The following is a 26153-nucleotide window of genomic DNA, read 5'->3' on the forward strand; positions in this document are numbered from 1 at the left end:
GTGAAAGGTGTTTACTTCTGGCTGGGCACAGTGGCTCATGCCTGTAATCCCAGCACTATGAGAGGCTGAGGTGGGTGGATCATTTGAGGTCAGGAGTTCAAGACCAGCCTGGCCAACATGGTGAAACCCCGTTTCTACTAAAAATACAAAAGTTAGCTGGTGACGGGTGCCTGTAATCCCAGCTGCTTGGGAGGCCGAGGCAGGAGAATTGCTTGAGCCTGGGAGGTAGAGGTTGTAGTGAGCTGAGATTGCACCACTGCACATCAGCCTGGTGAGAGAGTGAAACCCTGTCTCAAAAAAAAAAAAAAAAAAAAAAAAAAGAAAGAAAGAAAAGAGAAGAAAAAAGAAAAGAAAAGAAAGAAAAAATATTTACCTCTCGAAACTTTTGGTATCAGTCTGAAGCTCAATCTTTCTGATTTTCCCAGTGCTCAGGAATTGCCCATCTCCCTCTCTGCCCCAGGAAAAAATGACTGAGAATCAGAAGCAAAGCGAATGGAAGAAACAAAATTGTCAGACCCTTTAAAGAGGAGGGAAACCAAGTCCATTTACCCTAAGGCTTTTTAGTTGCAAATTTCTGCTGGAGAATAAGGAAAGGCCTCATGCTTTGATATCCAAACTTTTATTTGCTGTTAAATTACCAAAATCCAATTATACATTGTATTTCCTAAATCAGGGTTTTGTTTAGGAACAGGTGTTAAAACAAACATTTACACACATCAAATGTTGTTGGACTTTAGGAATTCATATTATTTTATTAATACCATTCAGCCATAAAAAATGAAATCTTTTGCACCAACATAGATGGAACTAGAGGTCATTATGTTAAGTATAATAAACCAGGCACAGAGAGACAAATACCATATGATCTCACTCATGTGTGGGAACTTAAAAAGTTGATTTCATGGAGGTACAGAGTAGAATGATGGTTACCAGGGGCTGGAAAGGGAAGGGGAATTGAAGAGAGGTTGGTTAATAAGCACAAACATACAGTTAGGTAGAAGGAGTGAGTTCCAGTGTTCGATAGTACAGTAGAGTGACTATAATTAACAACAATATATTATATATTTCAAAACAGCTGTAAGAGAATATTTGAAGTGTTCCCAACACCAATAAGTGATAATGGTGGCTCACGCCTATAATCCCAGCATTGTGGGAGTCCCAGCAGGAGGATCTCTTAAGCCTGGGAGTTTGAGACCAGCCTGGGCAACATCATGAAACCCGGTCTCTACAAAAAAATGCAAAAAATTAGTCAGGCATGGTGGTGTGCACCTGTAGTCCCAGCTACTTGAGAGACCGAGGTGGGGGGATCACCTGAGCCCAGGAGGTTGAGGCTGCAGTGAGCTATGATAGTGCCACTGCACTCCAGCCCTGGAGACAGCGTGAGACCCTGTCTCAAAAAAATAAAAATAAAAAGTAAATTGAAATAAAAAATTAATTTAAAAATATTTTTTAAAAAATAGATGTTTGAGGTGATAAGTACCCTAAATACCCTGATTTGGTCATTACATATTGTATGCATATGTCAAAATTTACATGTACCTCATAAATACCTACAATTATTAGTATCGATTAAAAATTTAAAAATAAATATATTAGATAAGACTTTTAAAATAATAATAATATTAAAGCTTCCTGCTCAGTCCTTTTATCATTTATTCTTATAGCTTGCCATCTGAAACTCTTCAACTAGGAACTAGTTACCTTAGAGAATGAGAGATCAGATATAAGGCCTCAAAATCTCACATGTGCCCAGGGCTTACTGAGGGCCCAGGAGCAATTTCTACATCTTTTCTTTTTTGTCTGCATGGGTTATTTGCTCCCTGAATTGTTATTATTATACACAAACAAAAGGAAAAGATGACATGAGCAATTCCTAATGAAAATCAAATTAGCTTTAGTGAGCCCCTACCATTCCACCATTAAATGAGATAAAATAGACAGACAGTACAAGAAAATCATGATTTTTATTTTTAATCGGACTCAACTGCAGTTCTTTAGCATCCTGTATGTGAAATTAGTATCGTGGTTACTTTTCCCAGTTGGCCATTTGGCAGGGGATCTAAACAGAAACACTAAGTATGGATGGCTATCTGATCATGGAATGTCAAGGAATTATGGATTTGACTTTAGGGTAAAAAAATACAGATATTCAAGTTTTCCCAAATTCTTCCTGTGTAGTCCACTGGGATAGTATATCTTTGCTGCAAGTAGAAAGTATTGAAACAAAGATTCCATAAACAACCACTTAAGCTGGGCATGGTGGTTCACGCCTGTAATCCCAGCACTTTGGGAGGCTGAAGAAGGCAGATCACCTGAGGTCAGGAGTTCAAGACCAGCCTGCCCAACATGGTGAAACCCCATCTCTACTAAAAATCCAAAAAAAAAAAAAAACAGCAGGGCATGGTGGCGGGTGCCTGTAATCCCAGCTACTCAGGAGGTTAAGGCAGGAGAATTGCTTGAACCCGGGAGGTGGAGGTTGTAGTGAGTCGAGATCGCGCCATTGCACTCCAGCCTGGGCAACAAGAGCAAAACTCCATCTCAAAAAAACCCCACTTAAATGAAGTAATTGTCTTTTCACCCATTTAATCAGGCCTTCCTTGTATGATATGTGGGTATAATTATTATTTTTGTGTTAGAGATAAGGATCCTGAAGCATAGAAAAGTTAAGTTACCAGTCAGGCATGGTGACATTTCCACTAGTATCCACCTATAAGTAAGTGCTGGACTATGATTCCCTGGGGAGAGCAGTGGCTCTGAAGACAGGCCCCTGGGCTCTTTCCTGGCTCTGACTCAGCTTCAAACCTGCCATGTAACTGCTCACAGTCTAAATGTCTTCATTTATGGAACTGAAATAATCCTGCTGAGATTACCTACTTTCTTGGCTTCATAATGTTTGCCTGAGAATAAGAAGCCGGGACTACAGGCATGTGCCACCACACCCATCTAATTTTTGTATTTTTTGCAGAGAAAGGGTCTCATCTTTTTGCCCAGGCTGGTCTCGAACTCCTGGACTTAAGCAATCTGCCCACTTTGGTGTTTCCCAAAGTGCTGGGAATACAGGTGTGAACCATCACACAGCTAAAATGTTTTGAAAAAGAGAAACATTGTGCAAATGCGAGATGTGCGACATGTCACTGAAACACGGTGGTATAAGAGAAGTTTTGGGAAACAGCAGACCAGAATTAGGCCTGAGAAAATCTTAGAGTAAGCAGACCAGAATTAGGCCATCTGAGAAAATCTTACAGTAAGCAGACCAGAAAATCTTACAGTAAGCAGGCCATCTTCCCAGGCCTTTTCTCCAGATAGTGAAGAAGGCTTTTTAAAAGCAAAGCCAACTTGATTTGTTAATTGATCATCCAACTTCTTAACTATCTTTTTCTCATGGTAAAATACAGAGAACGTTGTGGGTGAGGGGCAAGTCGGGAGGTGGAATCCACCCCCCCGTAGATTGTGTGTGTGGGTCGCTATTGCTAGGACTCACGAGGGCTGGGGATTGAGGGCACAGGGTAGAAGAGGGATCCTCTGCAGGGCAGTGTCAGATATGTCTGTGTGATGTAGTCATGGGAGAGGCACGAGTCTTGGGCGGGTGTATCTTAGGGGTGTGGAAGTGTCTGCAAGGGCCTCCGTAGTATGTCATCACATTATTTATATCATGGGCATGACCCTGAACGTTCACCAGAGAGTGGTGAGAGAGAGAAGGCCAGGATTTAAATCAGTCTTGACAGCGCAGATGAAGTTTGTTATTGTTTTCCGCCCTTCCCGAGGGACTTTGGAAATGGCCCCCTGGGAGGTGAATTCTTGGAAAGAATACGAGGGCGGTTAAGGCGTCCCTGTCTCAAAGTCCGGTTTTTCTGCAGCTACCAGGGACTGCGAGGGTCTGCGTCCTGGGTGGAAGGAAGCGGCGTCAGTCAACTTCCTCGCAGCGGCGGCAGCGGCGCGGGCAGCGGCGGAGCGCGCGGGTCTGCGCATCCCGCCCCCGGGTTGGGAAGGGGCGGAGCCGGGCGTCACCCGCCCCCGGCGGTCTCCTCCTCCCGGCCGCTCCCCCAAGCCTAGCCCGCCGCGGTCGCAGCCGCCTGCGGGAAGCTAGTGGCCGGGACCCCAAGGCGGGAGTGCGGGCTGGGCCGGGCTGGGCTGCGCGCACGGGCTCGGCCGCCGCCCCTGCCGGTGAGTCCAGCCGCGGGAGGCGCGGAGCGGGTTGAGTTGGGTATCGGGACCGCGCGGTTGGGGAGCCCCGGGGCCCGAGCTCGGGAGGCGGGGACGTCAGGATCGCGGCTCTGGGGAGTCCTCGCACCCCGAGCTCGGAGGGGAGGTCCAGAACCGCAGCGCTGGGAACCTGAGGCCAGGGGCCGGAGTTTAGGGCCCCTATTTTGAGTCTCAGAATCTAAGCCCGGAAGAGGGGGACGACGGGTTAGGATGTTGGGGAGCCCTGGAGCTCTGAACGGCAGTAGTGGGGTGGCCAGGACTACGATGCTGGGGAGTCATGGAGCCCGAGCCTGGAGAGCTGGCGGGGGTGTGGGGACCGCGATGTTGGGAAGCCTGAGCCGATAGGGCGGGAGATTCAGGACCGCAACATGGGGGAGTCCGACAGGGCGGAACGAGGGGCGCCCTGTCCGCATTTTTGGGGCGCCCTCCGCAGGGCGGAGGGGAACGGAACTCGGGAGGGGAGTTCGAAGGGGAAGAAGCCCGGGGTGGGAGGGGGAAGCCCGAGGATGGGGAGCCCGAGGTAGGGGAACCCCGGAAAGACTAGGGTGGGGCTAGGCATGTGCTTTCGCCCGGGAAAGATGGAGGGGGCTTCTCTGAGAGGGTGAGAGGGTTGGCGCGAGGAGCGGAGTTGTGATGAGAACCGCCGGCAGCTGGCTAATGGGCAGATGCTGGGGCTTGGCGGGATGGGAACGCCGCGGTGGGGTGTCGGAGGTGGCTGGCGGGGCTGGAAAGCTGGAACGTCTGTTTCGGCTATGGGAACGAAGCGCCCTCGGTGGAACAGGGTCGTAGACAACTCGAAAGGGAATCTAGGCAGCAACACCGGGCATACCGGGGCGGGTGGGGACCTCGCACTCAACGCGCTTGGGGAATATTCGGAGCCTGGGTTTGGGGGGCTGCTGCACCTCGCCGACCCGGTGCGGGGACCTGGAGGCAGCCGGGCACCGCAGCTTCCTGTGCAGCTGTAGGTGCGCCAGGCACTGGCAGACTAGCGGGAGGTACAGGGGCCTTGGCAGACTCATTGTCTTGACCTAAGTTGCATCCCATATTTCTTAGCTGGGTTAGAAATGATTTTGTCCAGGAACCCGATGAGAAGAGCCTAGGCTAAAAAGAATAGTTATGAAGTGAGATTTCACATGTACAGGTAATATCTACCTGTGTGTGTGCGCCTTGGGGATAACTTATATAACACACCGTATGTGTGATTTTTAGACCCACGTGTGTACTACTTGTTCCAGTACTCTGTGAGAAGCTGTTTCTGCGTAAAAACGAGGAAAATCCACAACCCATACACACACCAAACAATGCCCACAAACGCACTGCATTCCAGTCGAGTTAAACAAGAGAGTATTGTGCAGTTTGGGAGTATTTGCTTGTCAGTGAAGACTTCTGTTAGTGAAGTTAATAGGTGTTTCCTGCATGGAAGGTGGACCGCCCTTGACTGCCCTGTTAAGATCATCCACAGCGTGTACCCAGCCCTGAGCTGCTGCACCCTTGACCAGGTCAACTGGAACGGAGCCAGACTGCTTAGGACCTCAGTGGATGAGTATCCAAGTGTGTATCTAAAAACGAAGGACAAAGGCATGGCTTTTGTTTTTTGTTTTTGTTTTTTATTTCTGTTGTTTGTCCTTGGGTGCATGTCCTTCAATTATTAGTTAAATGTTGACTATCTTACATTAACCCATCTTGTATTGTTAATTATGTATTGTAATTAGTTCAGTTATTTGGCGTAACAACCAATTCTAGAAGACCCAGGGTAAAGGAATCTTATTAAGTGGATATATCCATTGAAAGATACCTGGGTTTTTCTTTTTTTTGCGGGTGTGTGTGCACCAGATTTCCTTCTGGTGCATATAGGTCCATCTTCTGACACACACTGAGATTTGAGCTTCACTGGAGAAACAAGGATTATTTTGGCAAATAGCATTTGTTGGGTCTGTTTTTCAATTCATGAAAAGGAAATCTTTAATAAGTTATGCAAGTTAACAGGATAGAAAGTGATTTATTCATTTTACAAGAATCATTTCAGGACAAGCATGTTTCCATTAAGGGTGTGTGTATACCTTACTGAGTGGTCAGGACCTTGCATCAAAATCTGCATTATCATTCCTGCAGCAGTGTACTTATTCACTTGGACGTAACACTTGCTGATGCTTCCAGTTCTTTATCCAAATGTTAAAATAAATATGCCAGTATTTATACATTCAAATCAGTATTTCTTCCCTTCAAAAGCCTGCTCTTGGCAAGCTGTGTACTAATTCTAGTGATGCTGTCACTACTGAGAACAATTTTGGAGCTCCTGCTTTGGAGTTGCCTTCAGAGTTTGCAACACATTTCCTGATTGCCTCAGTGATGGCAAACCTTCTTCAGCTGGGAAACAGCTAGGCACTGTGCAGGGCCAACTGGGGCTTCCGAGGTGGGGAATCGAGGTTGTCAATAAGAAGTATGTTCATTAAAATAATGAAAATTCTCTTGAAGGACCAGCAGTTCTAAAAGGGGCATTCAGTAATGGCATGGAGTATGTATTTAGGATTGGAAGGAATTACAGTCGGTCCCTGAACAACACCGGGGTTAGGGGCTCCCATCATCTCCACAGTGGAAATTTTGAGTATAACATTTAACTCCTCAAAAACTTAACTACTTTGAAGCACAACCTTCATTTTGGTGTTTATGCTCTGGTATGTGTGTAAAGTAATTGGTCCTGTCACTTTATTGTTATAGCTTATGGCATATTGGGCTAGAAAAAGTAAGTCTTTCTTTTCCCCTCCTGATATTTGTTAATAGGCAGTCTCCGTCATTGTGGATTTTTACAGAAAGCAACAGAAATACAAAAGACTTGTTGTCTCACCAAAAAAAGAGGTACCCAGAAAGCCATTTGCCCCAGCTGTAGGTAATGCCTGGTGCTTGATTTTTGATGTGAAAGGATCTAGAGAAGTAAAGGGAAGAGAATGATTTCTGAAAATTAATGTCAACTTTGAGATTTCATGGCACACAGTATAAAAAATGACCTGAACATATCCCTTTTTAAAATCCGCATTTTTTTTTTTTCAGGTTGTATAGCATAAAGCTTCACACAACCACAGCTTGAATCTTGATCTAGCTGTGGTTTGGGGGCAAGTTTCATCTCTTTTGACCTCAGTTTTCTTACCTTAAAATGAAGATATCAATGAGCATGTACCTCATGGGGCTGTGATGAAGATGAAATAGCATTGATGCATGTAGGACACTTGAGTTCGGTCCCCAACATATGAGTGCTCAATAGAGTCTAGCTGTTCTTGTTAGGAATATTATTTATTGATAGTCTTATGTTAAAAGTCCTTTGAAGTCATGTGGAAATTTATCATTTCCCAGGTAATGATATTCCCTTCAGTTAGGTTTTGCAACTAACTACAAATAGAACATTTTGGTTTTTGCCCTCCTGTTCTTTTAAGAGTTTTTAAAGGGTGGTCTTTTAAGAATTTTTAAAGGGTAACCTTTAAAAGCAACCACAACTACTTACTTTTTATTTATTCAGAAATGAGGAAATACAGACTCCAAATAAATGGGGTCAGTGCTCCCAGTTACTTTCTTTTGAATTCAGATTTTTTAAAATGAGCATTCCTGTTATGATTGTATATTAGGTATAACAGTTTGGCGTGGTAAGGCAAATCTCAAAGAAAAAAGTTTAAAAGCCTCTCCTCTAATTTTTTTTCCTTCATCCAATGAAAATATTATTCTAACGAAACAGCTACAGTTCTCTTGGCATGTATTGAAAGAGATGATTCTGGTAAACATTCCTTTCATTCCAAATGTGAGTTTTGCTCTGCTGTGTTTTTTAAACAATAGGGAAGAATAGCCTGGCACTGAAATCTCAGCTCTTCTGTAAATGTCAACACTAGTTTTTTTTTCAAGTTTATAAGTGTTATTTAATATATATACGTCCATATATTAGAAAGATGGGAAAGTTTCATCTTAATTTTAATCAGATGATTAGGGGCTGCTATGAAATAGTTAATGTTTCATGAAATGTTGACCATTTAGTGAGAATTCTCTGTTTTAGGCAAGCAAGTGCTGGAGATGGACAGGCTTGAGACACAGGCTTTGCCCTTCAGAAGTTCTTTCACATCATGTGCTGTCTTACAATGATGCATGAACAAAAGTTTCTTCTCCTAATGGCCTGTGGAGCTAAGAATTAATATGGATTTTACTACATGATCTTTTCCCTCAATTTCTCAAAGACGGGTAAATAGGTGGATCTCTCAATAGTGTTCATATTTTTGAGGTGGATTAACTCTTTTTTTTTTTTTTTTTTGAGACGGAGTCTCGCTCTGTCGCCCAAGCTGGAGTGCAGTGGCCCGATCTCAGTTCACTGCAATCTCCGCCTCCCGGGTTCATGCCATTCTCCTGCCTCAGCCTCCCAAGTAGCTGGGACTACAGGCGCCCGCCACCTCGCCCGGCTAGTTTTTTGTACTTTTTAGTAGAGACGGGGTTTCACCGTGTTAGCCAGGATGGGCTCAATCTCCTGACCTTGTGATCCACCCGTCTTGGCCTCCCAAAGTGCTGGGATTACAGGCTTGAGCCACCGCGCCCGGCCTGGATTAACTCTTTAAAAATTAGATCCCGATATGCACTCAGAGGCCATAAAAGAAGATAATAGCTATAATTAGTGAATTACAAAGTTATATATCTATAGGATAGGGTGGTATTATTGCTTTACCAAACTTTCCTGGAATGTTGTGTTTGGTTCTTGCTCTGTCTTCTGAGTAGCGGTTTATGTACTTGTAAAGGACAAGGAAACAACATACATTGTGGCTTAGACTGGAGCCATAATGATGATGATGATGATGATGATTATTATTTTGAGACAGAGTCTTGCTCCGTCACCCAGGCTCGAGTGCAATGGCGCGATCTCGGCTCACTGCAACCTCCATCTCCCGGGTTCAAGCGATTCTCCTGCCTCAGCCTCCTGAGTAGCTGGGATTGCAGGCACGTACCACCAGCCCAGCTAATTTTTGTATTTTTGGTAGAGATGGGGTTTCACCATGTTGGTCAGGCTAGTCTTGAGCTCCTGACCTTGTGATCTGCCCATCTTGGCCTCCCAAAGTGCTGGGATTACAGGCATAAGCTACCCCCCACCGGCCTGGAGCTGTGATTCTTAATGGGGAGAAGGGGGTGGTGAATTTGCCCCTTTCCCCCAGAGGATGAAATTTGGTGATGTCTGGAGACATTTTTGATTGTCATAACTGGAGGGGGAGGGATGTTACTGGCATCTAATGGTGGAGTCTAGAGATGCTGCTAACCATACTATAATGCACAGGACAGCCCGTCACAACAAAGAATTATCTGGTTCAAAATATCAGTAGTGCTGAGAAGCCCTTGGCTAGAGCATGGGATTTGGAGTAAAAATAAACCTGCATTAGCACCCTGACATCATCATTTCTTAACTGTGCCACCCTGGGTGTGTTACTTAATCTGAGTATCCATCAAATGCATATCTGAAGAGATGTGAATTAGAGTGTGTATGAAATGCTTAGCACATGGCTCAAGCCTGTAATCCCAGCACTTTGGGAGGCCAAGACGGGCGGATCACGAGGTCAGGAGATCGAGACCATCTTGGCTAACACGGTGAAACCCCGTCTCTACTAAAAAAAGTACAAAAACCTAGCCGGGCGAGGTGGCGGCCGCCTGTAGTCCCAGCTACTCGGGAGGCTGAGGCAGGAGAATGGCGTGAACCCGGAAGGCAGAGCTTGCAGTGAGCTGAGATCCGGCCACTGCACTCCAGCCTGGGCGACAGAGCGAGACTCCATCTCAAAAAAAAAAAAAAAAAAAAAAAAAAGAAATGCTTAGCACACAGAAGGATCGCAGTAAGTGTCAACTCTTAGTATCATGACTGGTTAGTAGATCTAGGTCAAAATCCAAAGACTGTGCTTTAAACAGACACAGATTTTGTTTCTTAACCTATTATGTACAGAAAGAATTCAGGTTTCTTGTTTCCATTTGTGTGCCCAAGGATAGGGCAGGGGCACAGATGTAGGGCCTCCAGCGTCCCTGGTACCTTCTGCATTCTGGCCTAGGTTCTGCCAGACAGCTAAGTGTAGTCTGCAGATCAACCAAGCAAACAGGACAGTCCCCCAGACTTGTGTAGAGGAAAGATGAGGATGGAGGAGCTTTCTCTTCCCACTGGGCTACACTTGGAGGGAGGAGATAGCCAGGCCAGGAAGCTCCTTCTGATTGAACTTATCTCCCAGCTTCTGAAGGCTCTTCTCAGACCCCTGTCTAGGCATGATCAGAGAGTTACCTTTGCTGTGTGAGCAGGTGAGGAGGTCTGGCCATTTCCCCTTCCCTTTGCTTTTCTTTAGCTGCCTGTGGTGGTTTATGCCTGTAATCCCAGCACTTTGGGAAGCTGCGACAGGAAGATCGCTTGAGCCCCAGGAGTTCAAGACCAGCCTGGGCAATATAGCAAGACCCCATCTCTACAGAAAATACAAAAATTAGCCAGGCGTGGTGGCACGTGCCTGTAGTCCCAGCTACTTGGGACGTGCGTGCGCGCGCGCGCGCACACACACACACACACACCCCCGAGCCACATGAGTGAGTAATTAACTGAGTAACAAGCAGATCTTCAGCAAAATGGGTTGGGGGATGGGCACGGTGGAGCAAACTCTGGGCACAGAGAATGTTTAGCAGACAAGGATATAAATAAGTAACAGTGTTTTCTTAGCTGTGATCTAGAAACCATTGGTACTGTGGTTCTCAGTCCTGGCTGTAGAATAGAATCACCTGGGGCTGTCTAAGAATATTGTTGCCGGAGCCCCACCCCAGGCCATTGTTTGTGAGTCAAGGTGAGTAGCACCTGGGTATCAGATTTTTTTTAATTCTCAGATGATTCTGATGCCCATTGTGAGTTGAGGGTCAAGGACCACTGCCTTGTGAAATGCATGACTTGCATTTAAAAAAAAAAAAGAAAAGGGAATTAAAAATATCTAAGTAACGTAAGTATTGTTTTCTAAACTTTTGTTTAGTCTTGGGTGTATGCTGGCTTCTAATTGGTTGTGGTCGAAGTTTGAAAAACATTGTTTTAGAACCTTAGAGGTGTTTAATTAATATTGATAAATTTACCTCATTCAGTATTTCTGCGTGCACATCTGCTGGACAGTTTTCAAAGTGCTTTTATATATCCTCTCAAATATGACTTTTGCTACCATCCCATGAGGCATAAAGAGCAAATATAACTATTTTTTTTTTTAACAGATGAAGAGTGATGTGGTTTAGCTCTGTGTCCCCCCACCCAAATCTCATCTTGAATTGTAATAATGCCCACGTGTCAAGGGCAGGACCAGGTGGAAATAATTGAATCATGGGGGCGGTTTTCCTCTTGCTATTATGGTGATAGTGAGTTAGTTTGCTCCAGATCTGATGGTTTTATAAGGGGCTTCTCCCATTGCTCGGCACTCATTCTGTCTCCTGAGGGAAAGGTTTTTCTTTTCTCAATGTCTTGGAGGGTATAGGCTTCCAAACCATCTAGGTGGCAAATAAACTTCATATTTTCTTATGTGAAGGATATTCAATACCATATCAGAGCAATATTTGTTGAATGAGTAAATTAATAATTATGATGAATGTTAATATACAATGGAGGTAATAGGGGACTTCAAAATTTCAAGACAAGTACACCTAGGGAAGACCCAAGGCTAGTTCACCTCTCTTTCCAGGGTGACCTGGTTCCTGACCTCAGTTCCTAGGGCTGTAAGAATTTGAGAAAGACCAGAGCTAGGGTTATTGATTTAAGAGCTTTTTGTTGATTTTGAGACACAGCTAATAGTAGAGGTGGTGACATTTATCCTTTCAGGGTCCAAGATTAAAAGGAGCAAAGAAGAATAAAAAAATCTCTATTCTCAAAGAATGGAGAATTGGGTACTTTCCGACAATATTGTGAAACTCTGTATTTGCCCTGTCCTTAACACCTACTCTTTTGAGTCCAAGAAAATACCAAAAGATTCAAAATAAATCCATAGTCAGGAAACTGGAGGTGAGCTACACTTGCCCAAACCAGGTGAAGATGGAAATAAAATATACATACTCTGCTGAATAATGTCTGTGGATCATAATTTTGGGAGAAATGACTTTTTTGTTGGTGAAAACTATAAAGAGAATTTGGTAAATCTGTATAAAATATGGATGGAAAGAGCAGATAGTATATAGTCAGTGGTGTAGTTTAATGGCTCTCACATTAGAACATTTATATTTTCCATAGTGAATTCATTCCAGAAATCCCATCTTAGCTTTTTGATTCCTGCACTTAAGCAAGATAAAGGCATTACTATTATTCCCTTGAGTTGTCAGAGACCCTGAGCACTTTAGAAAGTGGAATTAGTTTCAGGCCGGGCGCGATGGCTCAAGCCTGTAATCCCAGCACTTTAGGAGGCCAAGACGTGTGGATTACGAGGTCAGGAGATCAAGACCATCCTGGCTAACACGGTGAAACCCCGTCTCTACTAAAAAAAATACAAAAAAACTAGCCGGGCGATGTGGCGGGCGCCTGTAGTCCCAGTTACTCCGGAGGCTGAGGCAGGAGAATGGCGTAAACCCGGAGGCGGAGCTTGCAGTGAGCTGAGATCCGGCCACTGCACTCCAGCCTGGGCGACAGAGCCACACTCCGTCTCAAAAAAAAAAAGAAAGTGGAATTAGTTTCATGGGCTAATACTCAATTGCCTGCAGTACTAAAATGTTACCCAGATAGATTCAAGAATGTCATTGAAACTGGGTGGCATTTCAAGAAAGTAGAAACTGGTTCCTCAAATCTTGGTTTGATGAAAAGGTTCAGGTTAATTCATGAAGTGCTATAGGTGTTTCTTGGATTGCATGGCTTTTTTTTTTTTTTTTTTCGTCTTAAAAACATAATGATGACTTGTTTATGACTTACATCTCTGGAACTATTGTCACCTGAGAAACTTCTGGTCAGATTCTCAGACAATGTCTTTGTCTCATCTGGGATGTCAATATTTCAGATTTTTGTAGCTCTCAAGAATCAGTCTAACTTAGAGGGACACTAGGGAAGGAGGGGGAGAAAAAGGCAATAGATGTTGGGGCATAAATGAAATAAGGCTGGAGCAGCAGAGGTGGGGTTCAAACAGGAAATTTGTCAGTTCATTTATAGGGATATTTTTGGCCACTTAATAAGTACCCAACACTGTTAGATTCCTTGAGAGATGTAAGAGAAGTGTAAAGCATGTCTTTCTGTGCTTAAGGAGCCTAATACATTTGAAGGGTCTGTTATTTTTTTTTTTTTTCCATGAAGGAGAAAACTTTAGAATGTTTATAGTTGTGTGTAGGACTCTGAGGCACTGGTAGTATGTGCAGTACTGCTCAATGTGAGACGGGGTAAAGTCAATGGGAGCTCTTGTAGTTTGAGTGTAATTCAGGAGAAACAACCTGACTGAGATCTTGAAAGAAGAATAATATCCAGAAAGGGGGACATTTTTGATAGGAGACATAGCTTCTGCAATGGCACAGAGGCAAAATTCAGAATAGTACATGGTATGTAAGGCCCTGAGAAAATCACTTTATTTGGCTTCATTTTTCTTCATATCACTTGGCACCACTTCACGTGTGTGTGTGTGTGTGTGTGTGTGTGTGTGTGTATTCCCTATCTTCTGCACTGGATTGCAGTGGTCAGCTACATAAGGAATACATAGAGCAGGACCTCAGATACAGATACCCTTTTGCAATTGGGTGTTTGCAGAAAGGAAAAAAATTAAATCATTCATTAAAAAACATTTTTCAAGGGTCTACTTTACTATGTGCTTGGTTGGCACAGTTCTAGGTACAGGAGATACAGAGATGAACAAGGTCCCTGCCTTCATGCAACATATATTCTCTTGGGGGAGGCAGACAATAAGTAAATCAGGAAATGTATGATTTTAGGTAGTGAAAAATGCTATGAAGAAGAATAAATCAGGATAAGGGGAAAGAGAGTGCCCGTTTTAGGTAAGGGTAAGGTAAGGGTAAAATTTTAGATTAGCTCGCTCTTAGCTTCCCTAGAGAAGCCAAAGACCGCTAAAGTCTTTGCTAATGGAGTTCCAGCTTTATTATATGCTCGTCTTGTCCATTGACCCTCTCAACAATATATATACAGTGGATATTCAGCAAGTATTTCATAATGGTAATAACAGTGGTCTTGCTAGACTTGAATTGGAGCACTTTTTTCTCCTTTTTACTTTCTATAAAATGTTTTTAAGTTTAAAATGTAACAAGACATTTACAGAAGAAGCATGAATTGCATAGGAGAGGTCACACAGGTACTGTTGACAATAACACAGTGATCCATAAATCATCTCTGTGGAAGAGAAGGTTGAATGCATTTGCAACAAAATTTTGTTACATGAAAAAGAAAGAAAATATTAAACTGTTTATAATTATGTGGCTAATACATCTCATGGTCTGGAGAACCACTGGTTAACCAAATTTCAAAGGAGGTAATAATATATGCATGCATACATAAAAGCATACAAAGACATAAAACAGCTACCATGTATTGAGCAATCACAGTGTGCCAGGCATTGTGCAATGTACTTTACTTGCATTACCTTTGGTCCCTGCAACAACCTTAGGAGGGAGATATCCCAGTACAAATGAGGAAACAGAGATGAAGTAGCTAGTGCAAGGCTATTACAGTTAGTGTCAGAGCAAGGATGGCAGATTCCTTGTTTGTGTAGGGCCATGGAATCGAGTTTGGAAATGCTGGTTTAATTAAGGGATTCCTTGGAGTGCATATCTAGCCTGGCATTACTGCAGGGTGGAGTTCCCTGTCTGTGCAGCTCAGCACCCTATCTAAGAAATCCTAGAAGCTGGGAATTTCTGGGGCTGGCTCTGAGTTGATGTAAGTGGTTCTCTGAACTCATTGGAGGCATGGAGTGCATTGAACATTTTTTCACTATTTCGTATGCCTGTGAAACCACATACATGTCTGTCAAGCAGCTGCATGTGCCATTAAAACTTGGAAGTGCTTAGCTTTTGGCTGGGGATGACAGCAGCTCAGTTTGGAGTCACCAGCAGCTCAACTAAAACTGACTTGGAACTCTAACTTGTGATTCTGTATATCTGTAAAAGATCTAGGTAATGAATATTGGAAGGATGTGAGATTTAGTAAACTTCCAAAGCATAGAGAACCAACAATAATCAACTTACTATTGTTACTGATAGTGAAAAGTTTGGGCAGTAGTGGATGATCTAGAGTGACAGTGAAGTTCTCTATGTGTTTAACTCCCTCATGTTGGCCCCAGAGCCCACCCATGTTTCTAGAGAGGCCGGCTGGTCTCTTGGCACCTCTGTAACCTGGAAACAATGCCCTCAAAACCTCTGATCTACAACAGATTACATTTAATGAGCACATGTTGTGTGCTAAGAGTTTTACATGTATTTCTCTCTCTGTTTCTCTCTCTGTCTTAAACTTTCTATTATTGAAATTTCAAACAGGCAGAGGTAGACAATATGGTATCCCCATGTGCCCATCAACCAATTTCAGTAAATATTAACTGATGGCTAACTCCATATATATCTTCAGATTATTTTGAAGCAAATCCCAGACGTCATATTATTTTTGAACATTCCAAAATGTGTTTCCAAAAGATAAGGACCCTTTTATTATAATTCTTTAAACTTCACAATAACCCTGTTAGATATCACTATATCCCTATTTGACAGATGAAGGCTCTGAGACACAAGGAGTTTAAATTAGTTGCCCCGGTCACCCAACTTGTAACTGACTGAGTCAGGATTCAAATCCAAGTTGCCTAACTCCAAAGCCCATCTTGTTTACCACCATGCTATATGGTTGCTGCCAGACGCCACTGTTGTAGCTAATCCTTGCATTACAGAATTGGATCCTGGGATTAACAAACTCCTGCAGACATGACTATTGATTTCTGTGAATTCAACCATTTTCCCATTGCTGCAAATTGGGTTCATTTAGGTACACAGGGACAGAATAGCTGTGAAAGGCCTGCCTGAAAGAAAGAAAGGACTAGTCTGAAATATTAATGGATTCTATTAGGGCAACAAAACTGATAAAGCAGTCAAACCCTTCTTGTGATAGTGTTTTAAATCTTGGAGAAATCCACAATGAAAAAGGACTTAATAGAAAATATGACTGTCATTGGGCCATAGCTGCCAAGGGAACTAAAAGGTTTCTTTTAAATGAATTATCCTTTGGTTTTCTCTTGGCGGAAGGAATCAGCTATCCCACTGAGTCTTTTCAGTTTGTTTCTAGCACAGCTAATTGTGTTTATTTGTCTCTGGAATCACATGCCTCTCTCCTCTCCCTTGCCCTTTCTTAGGGTCTTTTGCCTGCTGTGTACTGCTTTTACTGCCAGAAATGTTCTCACCTGGGAGCCAGTTGGCTGCCAACACTGAATGGATGCTGGGAGGCTGATTCTGCCTCTCTAGAGATCTGACCTGGCCTGGGTGTCCAAGGTTGCCTTAGGGTAGAGGGAGAGATTGGATAAGCTGGCTACAAAAGGATCTGTTTTTTTTTTTTTTTTTTGCCTCATATGTGTCCACATGGTCCATAACAGCATTAAGAACAGAGCAGACAGCAAGAAATAGTATTGATTAATTGATCAAGATAGCTTTGCTAGTTGATATGGTTTAGATCTGTGTCCCCACTCAAATCTCATGTTCAGTTGTAATCCCTAGTGTTGGAGGTGGGGCCTGGCAACTGGATCATGGGGGCAGTTTCTCATGGCTTCACATCATCCTCATTGAAGCTGTCATCCTGATAGTTCTCATGAGATCTGGTTGTCTAAAAGTATGTGGCACCTCCCCCTTCCCTCTCTTACTCCTGTTCCAGTGTTGTGAAGTACTTGCTCCCCCTTTGCCTTCTGCCATGATTGTAAGCTTCCTGAGGCCTCCCCAGGAGCTGGGCAGATGCCAGCATCATGCTTCCTGTACAGCCTGCAGAACCATGGCCAATTAAACCTCTTTGCTCTGTAAATTACCCAGTGTCCAGTATTTCCTTATAGCAGTCCGAGAATGGGCTAATACACTAGTCAAGTTCAAGAAATTGGTTCTCCATTTTTCCTGTCAAAACATCACATCAACTGCGTAATAGTTTCCTTTGTCACTGGGATCACTGCACTGATATTTACTTGATTCTTTCCTTCTTTCCTCCTTTCTTTCTTTCCCCTTCCCTCCCTCCCTCCCTGCCTCTCCTTTTCTTTTCTTTTCGTCTTTCGACAGGGTCTTACTCTGTTGCCCAGGCTGTAGTACAGTGGTGTAATCATAGCTCATTGTCGCCTTGAGCACCTGGGCCCAAGTGATCCTCTTGCTTCAGCCGTCTCATTAGATAGGATTACTGTCACATACAACCATGCCCAGCTAATTTTTTGTAGGGTCTTGCTGTGATCAACCAAGGTACCCAGGTTGATCTTGAACTCCTGGGCTCAAGCAGTTCTCCTGCCTTGGCCTCCTAAAGTGCCGGAATTATAGATATGAGTCTGTAGGTATTTTCTTGATTCCTAAACCTCTCTTTCCTTTCCTTCCCCCTTACCTGTCCTGTCCCATCACAGAAGCCATATAACTGCTGGAGAACTTCTTAGCTCTTTTTTAACCATCTTACCCATGGAGTTCTAGAAGATGGTAGTTGTCAGGATGCAATTGAAGAAAAGCCTACAAATTCCACCTTTAGTTTCCTATTGCACATGCCAAGGAGGACCTCATTATTATTAGAGATAATAATTATAATATTTAATTATAATAATTATATTTATATATAGTATAATGTAATATAATATATAATATAATTCTATTAGAGATAATGAGGGGAATACGTTTTTAGGGAAAATATTTAAAGATGTTATTGCAAATATTTTGAAATAGTTTTTTTATTATTGATATGATCACTACTTTTTAAAAAAGTTTTAGAGGGATAAACAGTAGACCACAAGTCACTTAGCTGTCTATAGTAGAGTCAGCTCAGGGGTGGCAAATATATGGTTCTGTGCCACTTCTCCCTCCTGAGCCCCACCTCCCTCAAGAGCTTGTGGCAAACATTGTAAATCCATAACACCTTGCCTTCTAAGCTCCAGTCCAGGCCTGGAATGCCACTCAACACATGACTCCAGGAAGCCATTACCAAGCAATAGAGGTTGGCATGACGAGTGAAATCTATTTGCCGTCTCCTAAATAAGTAGTCTATAAAGCCCTCCCCACACTAAAATTCAGTGAGCTTTTTAGCCTGTGGTCATATCAGGTCCCTAACAGCTAGGGAGCACATCTCCTCATTCATTGACTTTACCACATAGATGCCAAACCTTCTCTGGAAAACAGATGAGAAAGGAAAACTTTAAAAATTATTTTATTTATTTATTTTTTTAAGATGCAGGGTCTTGCTCTGTCACCTAGGTTGGAGTGCTATGGTGTGATCATAGCTTACTACAGCCTCCTTTCCTGGGCTCAAATGATCCTCCCTCCTCGGCCTCCCAAGTACTTGGGACTTACAGGTGCATGGCACCACTCCTGGCTAATTTTTATTTATTTATTTATTTATTCTTTTGTAGAGACAGGGTCTGTGTTGCCCAAGCTGGTCTTGAACTCCTGGGCTCAAGTGATCCTACTGCCTTGGCCTTCCAAAGCACTAGGATTACAGGTGTCAGCCACCATGCCTGGTTGGGATGCTTTAAACACTGATGATTCATGGAAGATTTGGAAGTCGCAACTCTCCCTTTGCAACTTATAGTAGGTCCTTCAGTGGTTTGTCAGTAAGACTAAATCAAATCATTCTTATGGAAGAAACAGAATGCTAATGCATTGCTGAAGGGGAAGAAAAGGAATTGAAACCCAGAGCCTGTCCTGCAGGAGTTCCTACTGTGGTATAGCAGTTGTATTAAACTGAATCTAGATTATGTGTAGTTTAATGAGATGGGAAAGCAAAAAACTCAGTGCCTGGTTATAACTAACTCGCTATCACCTAATAATTCTCTACTTTTGAAGAAATTTGGACAGTATTAAGATAATACCTATGAAGCATCAAGATTTCCTTGACGAGGTTTTAAGTGTTCATGACCATATTATAGACAATGTGTTGGACAGCAGTAATGGCTTAGGCCAGTCTGTAGTCACCAAAATTACGAGCTGGTAGGCTGTGCAGGCAGAAGCTGTGTGGGCTGCTCCAGGCCTGCCTGTCTCTAGGAGGCTTGGCAGAGGATGCCAGGCTGCTTTCTGGGTGGTTAAGATCAGGCTGTGTATGCACTGGTGTGGTCTTCTCTTGTTTTAATCAACAGTACATTCTTTTGCAAGGAAAACTCAAACTGAGGCTCATTTTGGAATGCTTTGGATTTCAGAGCAAGGACAGGCAGAGATACTTTTCCACTTTGGAAGTCTCAACTGAATATTGGGTATGGGGTGAGGAAAAGCAGGAAGGAAAACCCATATAGGTTAGATAAAACATTAGATTAGCCAAATATTTTTAAAGTATTTTCTAAAAATTAGATAAGATTTAGAGCTTATCCCTACCCCATTAATTGGATACTTTTATCTAGTAATGCGTATGTAACAATCATACTTAAGCTGAAATCACTTCTGGCTTACTGTTGTTCTTTATTTTCTGCATCTTTTTGGATGTCATATAAAAAGAGGCCCCCCCAAACATCATTTGCTTGTTATTTGGGAATGCGAAAGTAATTGAATTCTCTGGAGGGGTGAATGGTGGGTGACGCTGAAATAGCGAGTTGGGAATGAATGCAACTTTTCAGTAGATACTATAATCCTTTGTCAAAGGGAGTACTGGTGTGACGGAAATGAAACTACAAGTGCTGACCTTGAATTTCTGGTAACATTGAGTGCTTGTCTCTTCCAAGCCCATATGATCTATGGACTTGCCCAAATAGTGTCTTGCTGGTACTGTATCCTCTGTTTTCTAAAGGCACCTTAGGGACTTCAAAATGCATATTTTTGCTTTAAAGTGCGTTGTATTTGAATGTTAACTCAATGGCAAACATATAATATTGGGTGTTAGACACTGAATAAACTTAAAATGCAAAAGTGACACTTTATCGACCTGCATTCATCTTACTGCTTGTAATTGCATTCATTGTTTTTTTAACATTAATTCAGAAATCTTAACTTAGTGGCCTTTATTATTCTTTTCAGTTTACAGATGGCATTACTGGTACCAGAAGGATTGTGGTTTATTTTAAGTATGTGATTCATTTAATCTGATGGGACTCAGGCTTGGGCTGTCTGCTTTCCAGCCCACTTTGCCTCCAAGATCAATGCAGCCTCAAAGAAGGAAAGTTGTCAGTTTTTTTAATGGTATTTATGATTGATGTACCTTGTTGATATTAATAACTGTATCTGCTACATTATAACTTTGATTAATCACAGTCTTCAAGTAAACTGACTTGCTGACATACTCCACTTTGGAGAAAAAAATACCAAAACACAGGAAAATCAAATGCTATTAGAACTTTTGTTTAAGAGCAATTTCCCAGGGAGAACATCCTTGGGAATTGTTTAAGAAGCAACTTCCCAAAACCCTAGGAAGTTTTGTTTAAGAACAAAACTTAAAAGGGAACTTAGTTTTGGTTAAGAGCAAAACTTAAAGGGGAAACTTAACTTCCCCTTTAAGTTTAGCTCAAAGGGGAAACTTAATTTCCCCTTTAAGTTTAGCTCTTAAACAGAACTTCCTAGGCTTACCATAGACACAGTCCTATCTTCTTCACATTGGTATCTCCATTAGCCAGACTGCATATGGAAAGAAATAAAGGACCTGGACAAAATTATGTTCAATTACACATTTAGGAAAGTGGACTAATACATTGATAGAATTATTTCCAATAAACGAGGTTGAAACAGAAAGCATTTCCTGAATAGCATAAAAGTTTAGGGCATGGACTCTGGAGCCAGACTACCTGGGCACGGATTCTGGCTTTACCACTTCCTGTCTGGATTTTGGGCAAGGGACTCCACCTGTTTCCTCATCTGTACAATAGCTAAAAATAGTAGATTCCATTTCATAGAACTAAGAGGAATAAATGTTTTATTTAAGTCACATGCAATGAACTTAGAACCATATGTAGTAGAGAGTAAGTGCTCAATATATGTGAGTCATTTTAGTAATCACTGGCAACTGGGTAAAGAACGCTAACAGTGAAGAAGGAATGCTATATATCTGGTTTCTGGCTTGAGCACCTGGGTGCAGCTATTTACTGAGATAGGAACAAGAAGCACAGGACAGAAGTAGGGTTACTGGGAGAAGCTTGATTCTCTTTTGGTAGTGTTCATTTGAGGTATCTTTGTTACAGCTGAGTAGAGCTATCAAGTGGGCGTCAAATATACCCCATTCCAGATACAACAAAATTTTGTGGAATATTATTCAACCTTAAAAAGGAAGAAAATTGGCCAGGCATGGTGGCTTACACCTGTAATCCCAGCACTTTGGGAGGCTGAGGTGGGTGGATCACCTGAGGTCAGGAGTTCAAGACCAGCCTGACCGATATGGTGAAACCCCCTTTCTACTAAAAATACAGTGTGGTGGTGGGTGCCTATAGTCCCAGCTACTCAGGAAACTGAGACAGGAGAATTGCTTGCACCCGAGAGGCAGAGGTTGCAGTGAGCTGAGATTGCGCCACTGCACTCCAACCTGTGTGACAGCAAGACTCTTTCTCCAAAAAAAAAAAAAAGGTAAGCCAGTCACAAAAGGAAAGCACTGTATGATTCCACTTATATGAGGGACCTAGAGTAGTGTTCTCTAAATTCATAGAGACCCAAAGTAGAATGGTGGTTGCCAGGGGATTGGGAAGAGGGAGCAATGGGGAGTTGTTTAATGGGTACAGAGTTTCAGTTTTGCAACATGAAAAGAGTTCTGGAGATTGGTTGCACAACACTGTGAATGGATTCAACACTACTGAACTGTACACTTAAAATGGTAACATGGTAAATTTTATGTTATGCGTATTTTACTTGTATCTTTTTTTGTATTTTTTTTCAGAGTATCACTCTGTTGCCCAGGCTGGAGTGCAGTGGCGCAATCTCAGCTCACTGCAACCTCCGCCTCCTGGGTTCAAGTGATTCTCATGCCTCAACCTCCCGAGTAACTGGGATTACAGGCATGCACCACCATGCCCAGCTATTTTGTATTTTTAGTAGAGATGGGGTTTCACCGTGTTGGCCAGGCTGGTCTTGAACTCCTGATCTCTTGAGATCTACCCGCCTTGGCCTCCCAAAGTGCTGGGATTACAAGCATGAGCCACCCTGCCTGGCCCAGATGTTTTTTAAAAGTGTGAGCAAGAAAATAACACGTTAAGTCACAAGGTGATAAGTAGTGCTATGGAAAACAAAGAAAAAGTAGAGCAGAGTTGGGTGTTGTGGAGTGCCAGGGAGAGTAGAAATGCGATATTAAATCAATAGGGTGGTTGGGAAGCCTCCTTGAAGAGGTGAGATTTGAGCAAAGACTAGAAGAAGTTGTTTGTCTCTTGGCTGCTGTTAAAATCTGTGTCTAAATCTGCCAGGGTCCACTTGGGATATGGCAATGCTAAGTCAATAATCTAGCGGTATATATCTGTTCAAGTACATATTGGTGGGCAGCTGTGGACGTGGACATTTCAACTCATTTGGAAAAACAATCCAGGCACTCAGGTAGCACTTCACAGATTGTAATCAGATGTCATCTGAGACTTGAGGTTATGTTACAGTAAAGACAAATGGTTATTCTTATATGTGACCTTTTCTAAAATCGACCTATAACCTAGAAACAAACACCAAGGGTTTGATTTCTTTAGTTATTCCAAAATGTGCATGTTGTTGTTTGCCCTGAGAAGTGGCGCCTTGGGAGCTGAGAAAATGCACACTTTTCAGTATGAGTGTTAAACGCCTTCATAAGACTAGGATTTTCCAGGCTTCAACTGACCTTCCTGTCTAAGACGGCAGCTTAAAAATCCTTATTTCATGTATTCTTTATTTGATGGATCATATGGCATGGAATGGTGAGCTGCTTATAAAAATCCTGTGACCTGGACATGTTTTATTATAAATTTATGAGGCTGGTACAAACAGGTATCAGCTTGCTATCATTTAAAGCCAATACTTTATACTCACAAACAAACTGAAAGAGGTTTGCATCCTTGGATACTTGAACTGATTTTTCCACATATAATTTCTTAACCTCATTTTTCTAGATCTAATAAAAAGAAGTATACTGAGCATAAATCTCGACTTTGGAATCAGCAAGAAATCTCTCTCCCCCACCCTCCTCCTCCCACTGAATTTTGTGGGGAAATTAATATCTATGGATGGACAGGCCCCTTTGCTTCTCCCCAATCCTGCTTCTCCCCAATCCTGTCTTCTGGTCAAGAATTCTAAAGCCACACACTAGCAGCCATTCAGAACACACATGGCTGTTTGTAACTCTCTTGCCAGGCCACATTTATAGAATAATTGCTAAGGTGACAGGTAGGTGGGGGAAAAGGAAACGGATTCTCTCTATAGGTCCTTTCTACACTAATGGCAACAAGCATTGGTGGATTTAAAAAGCACAGCAGCCGGGCGCGGTGGCTCAAGCCTGTAATCCCAGCACTTTGGGAGGCCGAGACGGGCGGATCACGAGGTCAGGAGATCGAGACCATCCTGGCTAATACGGTGAAACCCCGTCTCTACTAAAAAATACAAAAAAAAAAAACCTAGCCGGGCGACGAGGCGGGCGCCCGTAGTCCCAGCTACTCGAGGCTGAGACAGGAGAATGGCGTGAACCCGGGAGGCGGAGCTTGCAGTGAGCTGAGATCCGGCCACTGCACTCCAGCCTGGGCGGCAGAGCAAGACTCCGTCTCAAAAAAAAAAAAAAAAAAAAAAGCCGGGCGCGGTGGCTCAAGCCTGTAATCCCAGCACTTTGGGAGGCCGAGACGGGTGGATCACGAGGTCAGGAGATCGAGACCATCCTGGCTAACACGGTGAAACCCCGTCTCTACTTAAAAAATACAAAAAAAACTAGCCGGGCGAAGTGGCAGGCGCCTGTAGTCCCAGCTACTCGGGAGGCTGAGACAGGAGAATGGCGTAAACCTGGGAGGCGGAGTTTGCAGTGAGCTGAGATCCGGCCACTGCACTCCAGTCTGGGCGGCAGAGCGAGACTCCGTCTCAAAAAAAAAAAAAAAAAAAAAAAACACAGCTATGACTGGGTGTGGTGGCTTAGGCCTGTAGGCCCTATACTTTGGGAGGCCAAGGTGGGTGGAATGATTGAGCCCAGGAGTTCAAGATCAGCCTGGTCAACATGGTGAAACCCAGCTCTACAAAAAGTACAAAAATTAGTCAGGTGTGGTGGTATGTGCCTGTAGTCTGCACTACTCAGGAGGTTGAGGTGGGAGAATAGCTTGAGCCCAGAGGTTGAGGCTGCAGTGAGCTATGATTGTGCCACTGCACTCCAGCCTGGGTGACAGAGAGAGATCTTACCTCAAAAGAAAAGAAAAAAAACTCAGTACCAATCTCAGAAACTGCCCCCTTCTCCAAATTTTGGTAACATTCTTATCCCCCAATGTTTGATTTCTTTTAGTTCTGAACACAATTCTTATACAATTACTGGCATAGGTCGGGCGCGGTGGCTCAAGCCTGTAATCCCAGCACTTTGGGAGGCCGATACGGGCAGATCACGAGGTCAGGAGATCGAGACCATACTGGCTAATATGGTGAAACCCCGTCTCTACTAAAAAATACAAAAAAAAAAAAAAAAAAAACTAGCCGGGCACGGTGGCGGGCGCGTGTAGTCCCAGCTACTCGGGAGGCTGAGGCAGGAGAATGGCGTAAACCCGGGAGGCGGAGCTTGCAGTGAGCTGGGATCGCGCCACTGCACTCCAGCCTGGGCGACAGAGAGAGACTCCGTCTCAAAAAAATAAAATAAAATAAAAAAATAAAATTACTGGCATAAAAATGTAGTATTTTGGGTGATTTAACAATAAAGAAAGGAGGAGAAATATTTTTCCTTTATCTTTATGCATGCACAGTTCTCTATGGGCATTTAGCCCCAGCTGGTTGTTGAGCTCAGGGTATACCCTAAATATTTAGTTTCTTCCAACATACAGTGTTGATGGAGACCCCCATCAACAGAAACAATAACACATGAGAATGTAGCAGCCATTAGGTGTATATTATTGTCATGAGAGTACAGAAACAATAACACATGAGAATGTAGCAGCCATTAGGTGTATATTATTGTCATGAGATATATATCATTAGATAATGATAGCAGTACTTAGTAGCAAAAGGAGAGTTTAGTGGATTCAACAGATGTTCACTGAGGGGCCACTCTGCTAAACATCTGTGCTAGGGTCTAAGCAGGGAGGTGAGGGAAGTTAGTACCATACAACATAGTACTTGCCCATAAGAAACTTATGGCCTACTTGCAAATACCCAGATAACTACAGAACAAGGTTATATATGGTGGCATCATTTAAGTGATACAAACTGGAGGATGCAGGAGAATGGATGGAAGAAGATATTACTTTGACCGGGTGAGTTGGAAGGCATGGAAGAATTGGCATGTGAGAGGCGTCTTCAGGGACAGATAAGGTTTTCTGAGATAGGAAGCCATTCCAGGTCAAAGGAACAGCTTGGGCAAAAGTCTGTAAAGGAATCCCCTTCTAGTCACATACATATCCAAGAAGACATGGGCAAACAAGACTGCAGCCTAGTGTGTCAGAGCAAATCACTAGAAACAACCTCCATGTCCATCCACAGGAGGATGAACTAAAGAATTGTGGTATATTCACACAGTGGAAGTAGTCAGCAAAGAAAATGACTCAACTAGAGAATCATGTAGCAACTAATGTGGAAAAACACAAAACATAGATTAAATGAAAGGCAGAAGAATGTTAGGTACAAAATTTGTATCAAGGTTAAAAAATCCAAAAAATACCTTATTTATAAATTTCGTGTGGTTTTATTATATCATTATATGTAGATATAACTTTAATTTCATAATGTTTTCATGTAGG

At 42.9% G+C, this 26153-nt stretch overlaps 1 protein-coding gene across 1 annotated transcript in view; it reads left to right on the top strand.

The window, feature by feature from the left end:
- Nucleotides 1-3924: 3924 nt before the first annotated feature.
- The window catches only part of PAQR8 (progestin and adipoQ receptor family member 8), a 47032-nt gene continuing 24803 nt past the window's right edge, over nucleotides 3925-26153 (top strand). The window contains exon 1 of the mRNA XM_033217429.1: nucleotides 3925-4164. The gene's annotated coding sequence lies outside the window, so the exon portion shown is untranslated. The remainder of the gene's footprint in view (nucleotides 4165-26153) is intronic.

The sequence above is a fragment of the Trachypithecus francoisi genome, unplaced genomic scaffold, assembly GCF_009764315.1.
Source record: "Trachypithecus francoisi isolate TF-2019V2 unplaced genomic scaffold, Tfra_2.0 Lachesis_group10, whole genome shotgun sequence".
Taxonomy (NCBI): domain Eukaryota; kingdom Metazoa; phylum Chordata; class Mammalia; order Primates; family Cercopithecidae; genus Trachypithecus; species Trachypithecus francoisi.